The sequence below is a fragment of the Salmo salar genome, unplaced genomic scaffold (genome assembly GCF_965601325.2).
Source record: "Salmo salar unplaced genomic scaffold, fSalSal1 ptg000712l, whole genome shotgun sequence".
In the NCBI taxonomy this organism is placed as follows: Eukaryota; Metazoa; Chordata; class Actinopteri; order Salmoniformes; family Salmonidae; genus Salmo; species Salmo salar.
In genome coordinates, this window is record NW_027675472.1 from 568,322 (window position 1) to 581,241 (window position 12,920).

The window sequence follows — 12,920 nt, forward strand, 5'->3', positions numbered from 1 at the left end:
TGATTTTAGCGATGAGTTATGACAAATAAGTGTTGTGTTCCTTTGTTTAGCGACCCCTAAATTTAAATGTATCACTCCAAAATGTAGCTGACTGTCTTCTGCAGGTTGTCCTCTAACCAGTGAGGTAAAATATATCTCCCATTTCCATATGTTTATTTTTTAGTTGTGTTAGTTTCAACATCATGTACAACCTGATTTCCCCCCTAATCGATATCAGTGATTTATTGCTACTTGTCAAAACAACAGCGTTTTTGGTGCTTGTGCATTTTATAAGGTGCTTGTTTTAAAAAATACAAGTAATATGATTATTGTAGGCAGATGTTTGTGTATGTAGCACATTTTATGTTTTCAATTTATCACAAACTGTTTCCGCATATTGGTTAATGATTTGGACACGTTTAAACTGTGTTTTGACATTGGGGATATCCCACCTAGCAACATGTCATTGAAAATAAGACAATCAAATATTTCATATTTACATGTAACATTTAGTACTGATAATTATTTATGCAACCAACTGACAATTTTGGGGATTTTGGTAGAATTATATTGACATTGTTGCCCTGCTTTTAGAATATCAGGGTTCATTCTCAGATGTGCCAACCCAAATGTACTAGAGCATGACATTGGGGACTGGGCCCGATCCAACAACATGCCTATCTAGTGAACCCTGAAAAGAGAGAGAAGCTCCGCAGTGAGGTGGAAAGTTACTACGGATATTGCAGGAGTTTCCTCTTGAAATCAGACATGTCTGTGGTAAGGACAACTTGGTTTCTGATTGTCTCAAGGGTGGGCAGTCAAAAAGATTTGTGTTTTCCTCTTTTGGACGACTTGGTTCCTGATTGGGGTGATGAGAGTTCTAGAAGCTAGTGAGTTTTTCAAAAAATAAGGTTGTAGAAAAATATATATTTAGAAATATGTTTATAGGGGGGGGGGTCATAAACCTCTATATTTAACACAGTCTATTCAGGTCCTTCAGTAGATTCAGAGAGGGGAAGAGAGAAAGGTATTTATGGGGGGGGGGTCATAAACCTTACCCACAGGCCAACGTCATGACAGTGTTGTGTGTGGGTATTATCAAACCCTAAAGTAAAAACAAACAAAATATGTCCAGGCCTTTTCCATTTAGGTAGTTTACAGCCTCAATCTCACTCACCCAAGATTATAGCCCCAGGAAACATTCCCAAGAGAGACAATGAAATCCCCATTTTCCCAAAGACAAACACAAAACACTTCGTTAGCATTCATTATACAACTGATTCAGAAACCCAAAAGTTAACTACAAACAAAACCTAATGATAATTCCACTGTACTCCCTCATCATTAATTATTAGTTTTAATCTGCATCAATTGTATATGCATGCTTAATTGACCCTTAGACACAATTATCCTGGTATCATTACTAGACCAATGTCCAACAAATATGTGATAGCTTTTTCACCTTTGGATTGTTCAGCAATATTTAATCCCAGGCATTTAATAAAATGTAGTTTGAGACGTGTTCTCTCATGTCGCCTTTAACATACATACTTCAGTTGACTTTCATCCGTCCTGGAGGAAAGAATCCTACTCAAACACATCAGATAATACAATGTTTAATTAAGTGAAAACAACACCAAAAATAAACAGTAAACAATAAACAAACCCATAACCTCTTTCCAGCAATCAAATCATTTCAACCTGTTGCATAAATTTAGTACAACAATCCTTGTTTAACAAATCTAAAACCTTTCAAAAAATGTGTGCTGTCTCATCAGCGTAAGAATCAAAACAAACTTTTTTCCATTCATAATATACAATGTTTTAATTCCCCAAAGGTCAATACTGTTCAGCTCATACATGAATGATCTTCCTTCTGTCTGTACAGGGTCTGAAGTTCCAATGTATGCAGATGATACAGTGATAAATGCATGCAATTAACAAACAACCTACACAAAAAACTCACTACTGTAATGGTTCAGATGACAAAGTTGCTAAGAGACTCATGTTTGCATCTCAATAAAATTAAAAAACACCAAACACAGTCTGCATGTTCCTTACAAGGAAAACAACTGATGCCCCTGAGACAGAAGTCTATTGTATCAGGGGAAAAGTTTCACGTGATATCTGATTTTAAGTTCCACGGCATCATACTTGATTCCAACCTCTCTTTTAAAAGCAAATGAAAAAAAATTCTTCAAATAACCATATGCAACCTAGCTAATTTCCAAAACATATGAAATTGTTTTACTACAGAAGTAACAAAACTATGCTTCAAGGTCTCAGAGCGAGTAACGCTATTAGCGCGCACCACCGCTAACTAACTAGCCATTTCACATCGGTTACACTCACCCCCTCACAAAGCTCGTCCTCGCGCTATCTTACGTCTTACAGGAACGCGCATACCGGCCAAGCACACGCACAACTGTGATGAATTTGCCCTGTCCCTGTAAAATAAAACTAACTCAACCTGCAATCCACTGTACTGTCCTGACATTTTTCCACGTAATGGAAACAGAGTATAATGTTTAAATACATAAACTTCCTTTTCTAATTCACTGGTGTTACCTAAACGTTCAAACCAAGAATCAATAACCAGCTTCACATCACAAAATGCTTCCTTCCAGCCAAACATAGCCCAAGCATAGCTCAGCGCACATAACCAATTCTCTTCTCATCTTTTGTTTTACCCGTAAGCAAAAATATAACCCACTACTCAACCAACGTTCTGCCTTACCTCTATAGTAAGATTTAAACCCAACTTCACAACTTCCTCTTCTCTTTCAGCTTCACACTTATGAAATATCCAAGACTTTAAAAGTAACATGTAAATCGCCATACTTATAAAATACTTCATTCAACTCTTTCTCTGTATGTCAGTTCCAGCAACAGACAACGTATCATATCAACATTCCCTCGCTATTATTTTCTAATTAGTTAGCCTTTCAATTTAAACTAATCAAGCTATCAAAACGTTACAAAACGCACGCTAGCGTCCCACATAGCCCCAAGAGGTTAAGGGCATTTTTATTTCAACTGTTGTACCCAGATGGGGATAATACAATAAGCATTTATAGTTACATCGTTAGGGTAAGATAACCAAAAGTGGACACACTCCAATCAGTTTCTAGAGCACAATTTCCCAAACATTGTAGACAGTTTAATAATGCTTAAAACCTAATCTTTATCAAATTATCCATTAAAGATACCAACTCAAAACCCACGTACGTCTACGAATGGATGGTTTAAATTGTATCTAATTATATTCTCACCATTACTTTATCAAATCTCTAGTAATCGATTATACACACACATACAATTTATCATATTTTCACAGAATCCATATAAAACATTAGAAACTTTTAGGTACTCACACAGAACTTTAACCTGTTATGGCTAGGGGGCAGTATTTTCACGGACGGATAAAAAACGTACCCGATTTAATCTGATTATTACTCCTGCCCAGAAACTAGAATATGCATATAATTATTAGCTTTGGATAGAAAACACTCCAAAGTTTCTAAAACTGTTTGAATGGTGTCTGTGAGTATAACAGAACTCATTTGGCAGGCCAAAACCTGAGAAGATTCTGTACAGGAAGTACCCTGTCTGACCATTTCTTGCCCTTCTTGATTATCTCTATCCATTACAGGGGATCTCTGCTGTTACGTGACACTTCCTACGGCTCCCATGGGATCTCAGAAGGCGGAAAAAAGCTGAATCGTGGCTTTGCAGGCTCTGGCTGAAAAACATTAGCGCGTTTGGATAGTGGCCAGTAACAGTACTATGAGACTCAGGCTCGTGCACGAGGGGATCCCATGCTTTTATTTTCTCTCTCTTTGTATGTATACACGCTTTCCCGGTCGGAATGTTATCGCTTTTTTACGAGAAAAATTGCATAAAAATAGATTTTAAACAGTGGTTGACATGCTTCGAAATACGGTAATGAAATATTTAGAAATCTTTTGTCACGAAATGCGCCATGCTCGTGACCCTTATTTACACTTCGGATAGTGTCTTGAACGCACGAACAAAACGCCGCTTTTTGGATATAACTATGGATTATTTTGGACCAAACCAACATTTGTTATTGAAGTAGAAGTCCTGGGAGTGCATTCTGATGAAGAACACCAAAGATAATCAAACTTTTCTAATAGTAAATCGGAGTTTGGTGAAGGCTAAACTTGCTGGGTGTCTAAATAGCTAGCCCTGTGATGCCGGGCTATCTACTGAGAATATTGCAAAATGTGCTTTCACCGAAAAGCTATTTTAAAATCGGACATATCGAGTGCATAGAGGAGTTCTGTATCTATAATTCTTAAAATAATTGTTATGTTTTTTGTGAACGTTTATCGTGAGTAATTTAGTAAATTCACCGGAGGTTTGCGGGGGGTATGCTAGTTCTGAACGTCACATGCTAATGTAAAAAAGCTGGTTTTTGATATAAATATGAACTTGATTGAACAAAACATGCATGCATTGTATAACATAATGTCCTAGGGTTGTCATCTGATGAAGATCATCAAAGGTTAGTGCTACATTTAGCTGTGGTTTTGTTTTTTGTGACATTATATGCTAGCTTGAAAAATGGGTGTCTGATTATTTCTGGCTGGGTACTCTGCTGACATAATCTAATGTTTTGCTTTCGCTGTAAAGCCTTTTTGAAATCGGACAGTGTGGTTAGATTAATGAGAGTCTTGTCTTTAAAATGCTGTAAAATAGTAATATGTTTGAAAAATGGACGTTTTTGCATTTTAGAGGAGTTTATATTTCGCGCCACGCCCATCATTGGATATTGGAGCAGGTGTTCCGCTAGCGGAACGTCTAGATGTAAGAGGGGATCACCCACACAGGATTGGCCCGATACTCACACAGAACATCAGAACATAATTGAAAGGTTACTCATACAGAGGAAACCTACTCACGCTCACACAGAACGCTCCTACAAAGATTACCTAGTGGTAACTTTAACAAAATACTCACACAGAGTAACCCAGGGCATACCTGGCTAGCACATTTAAAATAATTGGAATTCACCACCTCTGAGGGTCACTTAGACAGTCACACAGACATTCTCAGAACTAGGTCCTTATTCCAATAGGGCTTCACCAGGTACCATGTGTCACACAGAACACACAGTAACCCTGGCCCCTCACCCCCACAAACCGCACCAATCCCCACTGTGATCAATTCAGTGTCAGGACGGCTCTAGGTCGCCCACAACAGACCAGTGGCAGAGTATCATTGAGTCTGCAAACTCTCAGATTGCTCTCCTCTGACTCGGCCCTGTTTACGCCTCCAAGGTGCCCCCCTCACAAAGGAATACACACTCAGAGCTCACGTAACAGAGGCTAATTTCTAAAAACTCGACTTCAAGTGTGTTTTGCTCACCTCTTTCTTTAAAAAAAAATAAGTTCGAAATGTGGTATCCACTCGGCTCGCTGCCTCTCAGATCAAAGGTGGGTCCATCTGCTAAGTTCCTGAAGTGTGGTCTCCCTGAGATCCCAAGTTAGAGGGATCCCTCGTGCACGATTTACCTGGGTCGTCAGGAGCGATCACCAAGTGAAGATTCACATCCCATCCTCGTCGCCAAATGTGGTGGCTAATTTCCGCATTACCAAATGAGGAGTTACTTAGAACTCCTTAGAACCGTCCCTCCCTGGTACGATATTGAACAGAACTATTTCATCCAATGGCATATATCAATTGTCAACTCTAGATACTCCCATCTCAAGCAAACCCCCTCTTGACCCCACTCCTGGACAGGCTCACTGGAGGGAGTGAGCCTCTAGGCCATATATTATCACAGGATAAGGGTGAGATCTAAGAGACCATGGTCCCAGACACTGCCATAAACCTCCCCACAATAAGGAAAAGGAGGGTGTGACTTGCTCACAGACATTGTGGAGACAAGTCATTGGTTTCCCAGTAATCACGCCATCCCTTCACGTGGTTTAAGCATAGGTAAAGAGACATTCACATATGAAGACAATATTTCATTCTGTCCTCCTCTCTTGCTGATATTCTGCAGAGCAACAGAGACAAGTAAAAGACAAGTCTGACCTCTCCCCTATCCCAGGTATTCCTTAAAAAGGTGGGATTTCAGGTGTCTACGGGAGGTGGTGATTGACTCCGCTGTCCTGGTGTCGTGAGGGAGCTTGTTCCACCATAGGGGTGCCAGAGCAGCGAACAGTTTTGACTGGGCTGAGCGGGAACTGTGCTTCCTCAGAGGTAGGGGGGCCAGCAGGCCAGAGGTGGATGAGCGCAGTGCCCTCGTTTGGGTGTAGGGACTGATCAGAGCCTGAAGGTACGGAGGTGCCGTTCCCCTCACGGCTCCGTAGGCAAGCACCATGGTCTTGTAGCGGATGCGAGCTTCAACTGGAAGCCAGTGGAGAGAGCGGAGGAGCGGGGTGACGTGAGAGAACTTGGGAAGGTTGAACACCAGACGGGCTGCGGCGTTCTGGATGAGTTGTAAGGGTTTAATGGCACAGGCAGGGAGCCCAGCCAACAGCGAGTTGCAGTAATCCAGACGGGAGATGACAAGTGCCTGGATTAGGACCTGCGCCGCTTCCTGTGTGAGGCAGGGTCGTACTCTGCGAATGTTGTAGAGCATGAACCTACAGGATCGGGTCACCGCCTTGATGTCAGTGGAGAACGACAGGGTGTTGTCCAGGGTCACTCCAAGGTTCTTAGCACTCTGGGAGGAGGACACAATGGAGTTACCACACTCCTACTGTTTTATTAAGGTATCTGATAAACAGATGCATATCTGTATTCCCAGTCATGTGAAATCCATAGATTAGGGCCTAATGAATGCATTTCAACTAACTGATTTTCTTATATGAACTGTAACTCAGTAAAATCTTTGAAATTGTTGCATGTTGGGTTTATTGTTTTGTTCAGTATAATAAAAATATCAGTTGTAAATGTTTTATGTTTGATACGATGTTAGTAACACTAAGTCCCACTACTGGCTTGCTTCTGAAGCTAAGCAGGGTTGGTCCTGGTCAGTCCCTGGATGGGAGACCAGATCCTGCTGGAAGTGGTGTTGGAGGGCCAGTAGGAGGCACTCTTTCCTCTGGTCTAAAAAATATCCCAATGCCCCAGGGCAGTGATTGGGGACATTGCCTTGTGTAGGGTGCCGTCTTTCGGATGGGACGTTAAACGGGTGTCCTGACTCTCTGAGGTCATTAAAGATCCCATTGCACTTATCGTAAGAGTAGGGGTGTTAACCCCGGTGTCCTGGCTAAATTCCCAATCTGGCCCTCATACCATCACGGCCACCTAATCATCCCCAGCTTACAATTGGCTCATTCATCCCCCTCCTCTGCCCTGTAACTATTCCCCAGGTCGTTGCTGTAAATGAGAACGTGTTCTCAGTCAACTTACCTGGTAAAATAAAGGTAAAATAAAAATACAAAAAATAAAAGTAATTCCATCCTTTCACTAAATGGTAGTAACACTAAGTCATTCCATCCTTTCACTAAATCTCTAAAGTAACTTTTAATTGACAGACTCATTTAAATGTTGTGGATGTTGATGTTGTGGATGTTGATGAAAGGAAATCCCATACAGCCTACTGGACAGGACTGTTATGGCATCTTCTGTTTGGGAGTCTCAGGTCAGGTCTGAGCCATGATCAGAATGTGTCTCTGTCTATTTCCAGCCCTGACATTTCTACCTGTCCTGATCTAGTGTTTGACCCCTGACCTCCTCACACAGTCTCACTGTCCATGTCTGATTTTAGCGCCCACATCTACGTCACTGTGTTATAATGGACCTTATGCTTGTTATGTCACCTCTGTAACCAGCTATCAAACATATTGACCTTTCTGACCCTATCCCACCTCTAGTTCACTGTGTTATAATGGACCTTATGCTTGTTATGTCACCTCTGTAACCAGCTATCAAACATACTGACCTTTCTGACCCTATTCCATGGCCCTACTTTCTAGAACTAAACATTTAAAGTCCTCTGAGTTTTGCTAAGCGTCCATTTACTTATTTATTATGTATTTGCTGTGTATTGGAATTGTGCCGCAGAGCACAGAGGGTGTCACGTCCGTTAGAATGATCGGACCAAGGTGCAGCGTGAGTAGCGTTCCACATAATTTATTATAAAGTGAAACGTAATGCAAATACAAAACAAATAAAGAATAGACGAACCGTGACTACAATGCAACTAAACATAAACAATATCCCATAACCCCCAAGTGAAAAACAAGCTACTTAAGTATGATCCCCAATTAGAGACAACGATTACCAGCTGCCTCTAATTGGGAATCACACCAATCACCAAACATAGAAAAACTAAACTAGAACCCCACATAGAAAATAACAACTAGAAAACCCTGACCTACTCTACCATAGAAAATAAAAGCTTTCTATGGTCAGGACGTGACAGAGGGTTTGTATATGTTGAGATGATCACGTTCCAGATAAATGGTTGAACTGATTCCTGTCTCCCGTCTCATCATTATTGAATTGTTATACAGACGTGGTTATGAAACCCACCAGACATAACAACAGATTGGTGATGGGTAATTCTGAACCTACAAGAACTATTCTGTCTGGAAGAAGTATGTTTTTACAACTATTTAAAATGGTTATTTTCTGTGGTACAGTCCAGGCTAATGTTACCACAGTGTACTGCTAGCAAAGGCAAGTGCATAGCGGAGCTAGCAAAGAGAGAGAGTTAGCATAGACGGCTGAAAAGAACCCGAGACGGATGCCAGGTCTGGAAAACAACTTGATTTAAAAAGAAGGAATATACACTGCTCAAAAAAATAAAGGGAACACTAAAATAACACATCCTAGATCTGAATGAATTAAATAATCTTATTAAATACTTTTTTCTTTACATAGTTGAATGTGCTGACAACAAAATCACACAAAAATAATCAATGGAAATCCAATCTATCAACCCATGGAGGTCTGGATTTGGAGTCACACTCAAATTTAAAGTGGAAAACCACACTACAGGCTGATCCAACTTTGATGTAATGTCCTTAAAACAAGTCAAAATGAGGCTCAGTAGTGTTTGTGGCCTCCACGTGCCTGTATGACCTCCCTACAACGCCTGGGCATGCTCCTGATGAGGTGGCGGATGATCTCCTGAGGGATCTCCTCCCAGACCTGGACTAAAGCATCCGCCAACTCCTGAACAGTCTGTGGTGCAACGTGGCGTTGGTGGATGGAGCGAGACATGATGTCCCAGATGTGCTCAATTGGATTCAGGTCTGGGGATCGGGCGGGCCAGTCCATAGCATCAATGCCTTCCTCTTGCAGGAACTGCTGACACACTCCAGCCACATGAGGTCTAGCATTGTCTTGCATTAGGAGGAATCCAGGGCCAACCGCACCAGCATATGGTCTCACAAGGGGTCTGAGGATCTCATCTCGGTACCTAATGGCAGTCAGGCTACCTCTGGCGAGTACATGGAGGGCTGTGCGGCCCCCCAAAGAAATGCCACCCCACACCATGACTGACCCACCGCCAAACCGGTCATGCTGGAGGATGTTGCAGGCAGCAGAACGTTCTCCACGGCGTCTCCAGACTGTCACGTCTGTCACGTGCTCAGTGTGAACCTGCTTTCATCTGTGAAGAGCACAGGGCGCCAGTGGCGAATTTGCCAATCTTGGTGTTCTCTGGCAAATGCCAAACGTCCTGCACGGTGTTGGGCTGTAAGCACAACCCCCACCTGTGGATGTCGGGCCCTCATACCACCCTCATGGAGTCTGTTTCTGACCGTTTGAGCAGACACATGCACATTTGTGGCCTGCTGGAGGTCATTTTGCAGGGCTCTGGCAGTGCTCCTCCTGCTCCTCCTTGCACAAAGGCGGAGGCAGCGGTCCTGCTGCTGGGTTGTTTCCCTCCTACGTCCTCCTCCATGTCTCCAGATGTACTGGCCTGTCTCCTGGTAGCGCCTTCATGCTCTGGACACTACGCTGACAGACACAGCAAACCTTCTTGCCACAGCTCGCATTGATGTGCCATCCTGGATGAGCTGCACTACCTGAGCCACTTGTGTGGGTTGTAGACTCCGTCTCATGCTACCACTAGAGTGAAAGCACCGCCAGCATTCAAAAGTGACCAAAACATCAGCCAGGAAGCATAGGAACTGAGAAGTGGTCTGTGGTTACCACCTGCAGAACCACTCCTTTATTGGGGGTGTCTTGCTAATTGCCTATAATTTCCACCTGTTGTCTATTCCATTTGCACAACAGCATGTGAAATTTATTGACAATCAGTGTTGCTTCTTAAGTGGACAGTTTGATTTCACAGAAGTGTGATTGACTTGGAGTTACATTGTGTTGTTTAAGTGTTCCCTTTATTTTTTTGAGCAGTGTATATTGATTAAAGAAAAGGACATTTATTCAACTGTGAAGATGAACTTTGGAATTAAAAACTGCTAAATAAGCAAACTTGAGGAGGAAACGTCAGTGAGTGAAGTGAAGGATGATCATGTGACTGAGGAAAATATTGCTGTGGTTGAGGACAATACTGAAGTGAGTGACAATCATGAGCCTATTGAGAAATGAAAAATGTCTGAATTGTTGGAAACCATGGACAGTTTGATGAAAGTATTGAGTGGAGCTCATATACAGAACGGTTTGAATATTTTGTTCTTGCAAATTACATTGATGATGACAACACTGTGCTTACAGTTGTTAGTGTAATAGGACCAAATACATTTAATTTACTAGTCAGCCTGCTACAGCCAGACAGAACAGGTAATAAGATGTATGGGGATATTGTGGAGATACTTAAAGGATATTTTTCACCAGAACGACTAGTTAATGCTGAAAGGTTCAGGTTCCACATGTCACGGTTCCTCCTCTGCAGTGCAGGGGCGGTTCCTCCTGCAGGCAGAGGAGGGTCGTTAGTGATTGGAGCTGGTGTGATTGGAGCCACCTGGGCTCAGGGTATTTAACAAACTGCTCCACTAACCTCTCTCGCTGGGCTTGCCCTCTCTCTCTCTGCTCCTCCAGGTATGATCCTGTTTTGTTTGTTCCTTTGTTGGTTTATTTAGTTTCCACTCAGTCATGTTTACACACACATATTCATGCATCCATGCACCTTACATACACCCTACTTTATGACATTTCCACACCTCATTCTTTTTTCTTTGTTTAGAATTAATAGTTTTGTTTTATAATAAAGAACTTTCTGAATTGGCCTATAGCGGTTGTTGATGTCCTCTCATTTTTGCCACAGGCTATGAGCTGGCCTGTGACACACAGGAGACATCAGGAAGAGGGAGAATCAGTACCAATGTTTGCTTTTGCATTAAATAAACTATCAGAACACTGAGTTGAATGGTGTTGTAAATGACATCATTAGAGACAGACTAGTATGTGGGCTACGGAGTGAAGCTACACAGAAGAGACTGTTGACTGGTAGTCATCTGACCTTGGTGAAGGACATTGAAATCAGTGTGTCCATGGAACTAGCTGCTAAAGAGGCTCACCAGTTGAGTTCATCAGGAACTTAGTGGATTCATCTAACAATCCTCATCACCAGCTGATACATTGTAATCTCGTACACAGGGTTCACCTTCACACCTAGAAAACATCATTTAATGAAAATCAGAACCTCTCCTCTGTGTGATCTATGTAATGAAGACCTTCACACCTAGAAAACATCATGTAATGAAGACCTTCACACCTAGAAAACATCATGTAATGAAAATCAGAACCTCTCCTCTGTGTGATCTATGTAATGAAGACCTTCCACCTAGAAAACATCATGTAATGAAAATCAGAACCTCTCCTCTGTGTGATGTAATGAAGACCTTCACACCTAGAAAACATCATGTAATGAAAATCAGAACCTCTCCTCTGTGTGATCTATGTAATCAAGGTGCCTTGGCCTCCTTTAATCAGATGTACTGGGAGTGACCAGGGGACATGTTTTGGAAAGAGGTACCCTCTGTCTTATCTGCTGTAGTGGATATCATCATACCTTCTTCCCCCAAACTGTTATCACTTAATGATAATTCACCACTATCATTACAGAAAATAGGTTTAATGTTGTCAGGTTTGACAGCAGCTAAACAGATGTTGGACCTAAGATGTCTACCACCACACCTCATTGGATCAGCACTTTTATAGATATCATTTATAAAACAATTGACAGCTGGTTATCTGCAGCTGAAACTATACAAGTGTGTTTTTTACCCAACTGATTAAAGTTCATTATAATTTTAGTGCAAATGTGGCCTTACTGATTTTTTACTGATTTTGTATTTTATTTCATAGCGATCAGGTTGGGTGGGTTGGGGTGGTCCCAGGAGGGGTTGGTGGGTGGGTTGGGGTGGTGGGTTGGGGTGGTCCCATGAGGGGATGGAGGGTGGGTTGGGGTGGTCCCAGGAGGGGATGGGGTGGGGTGGTCCCACGAGGGGATGGATGGTGGGTTGGGGTGGTCCCAGGAGGGGATGGAGGGTGGGGTGGGGTGGTCCCAGGAGGGGATGGTGGGTGGGTTGGGGTGGTCCCAGGAGGGGATGGAGGGTGGATTGGGATGGTCCCAGGGTGGGTTGGGGTGGTCCCAGGAGGGGATGGAGGGTGGATTGGGGTGGTCCCAGGAGGGGATGGTGGGTGGGTTGGGGTGGTCCCAGGAGGGGATGGAGGGTGGGTTGGGGTGGTCCCAGGAGGGGCTGGAGGGTGGGGTGGGGTGGTCCCAGGAGGGGTTGGGGTGGTCCCAGGAGGGGTTGGAGGGTGGGATGGGGTGGTCCCAGGAGGGGTTGATGCGGCTCAGGTGAGTGATTGTATATGTGGTTAATTATAATTGTTTTTACCTGCAATACCTGGTTTACATAATATACTTATATATATATTTTTGACAGTATTATGCCTCCAGCTGTATAACCATTCCTGCTGCTATTTGTTCTGATATATATTTTAACAATATTGTTTCTCTAGCTGTATAACCATTCCTGCTG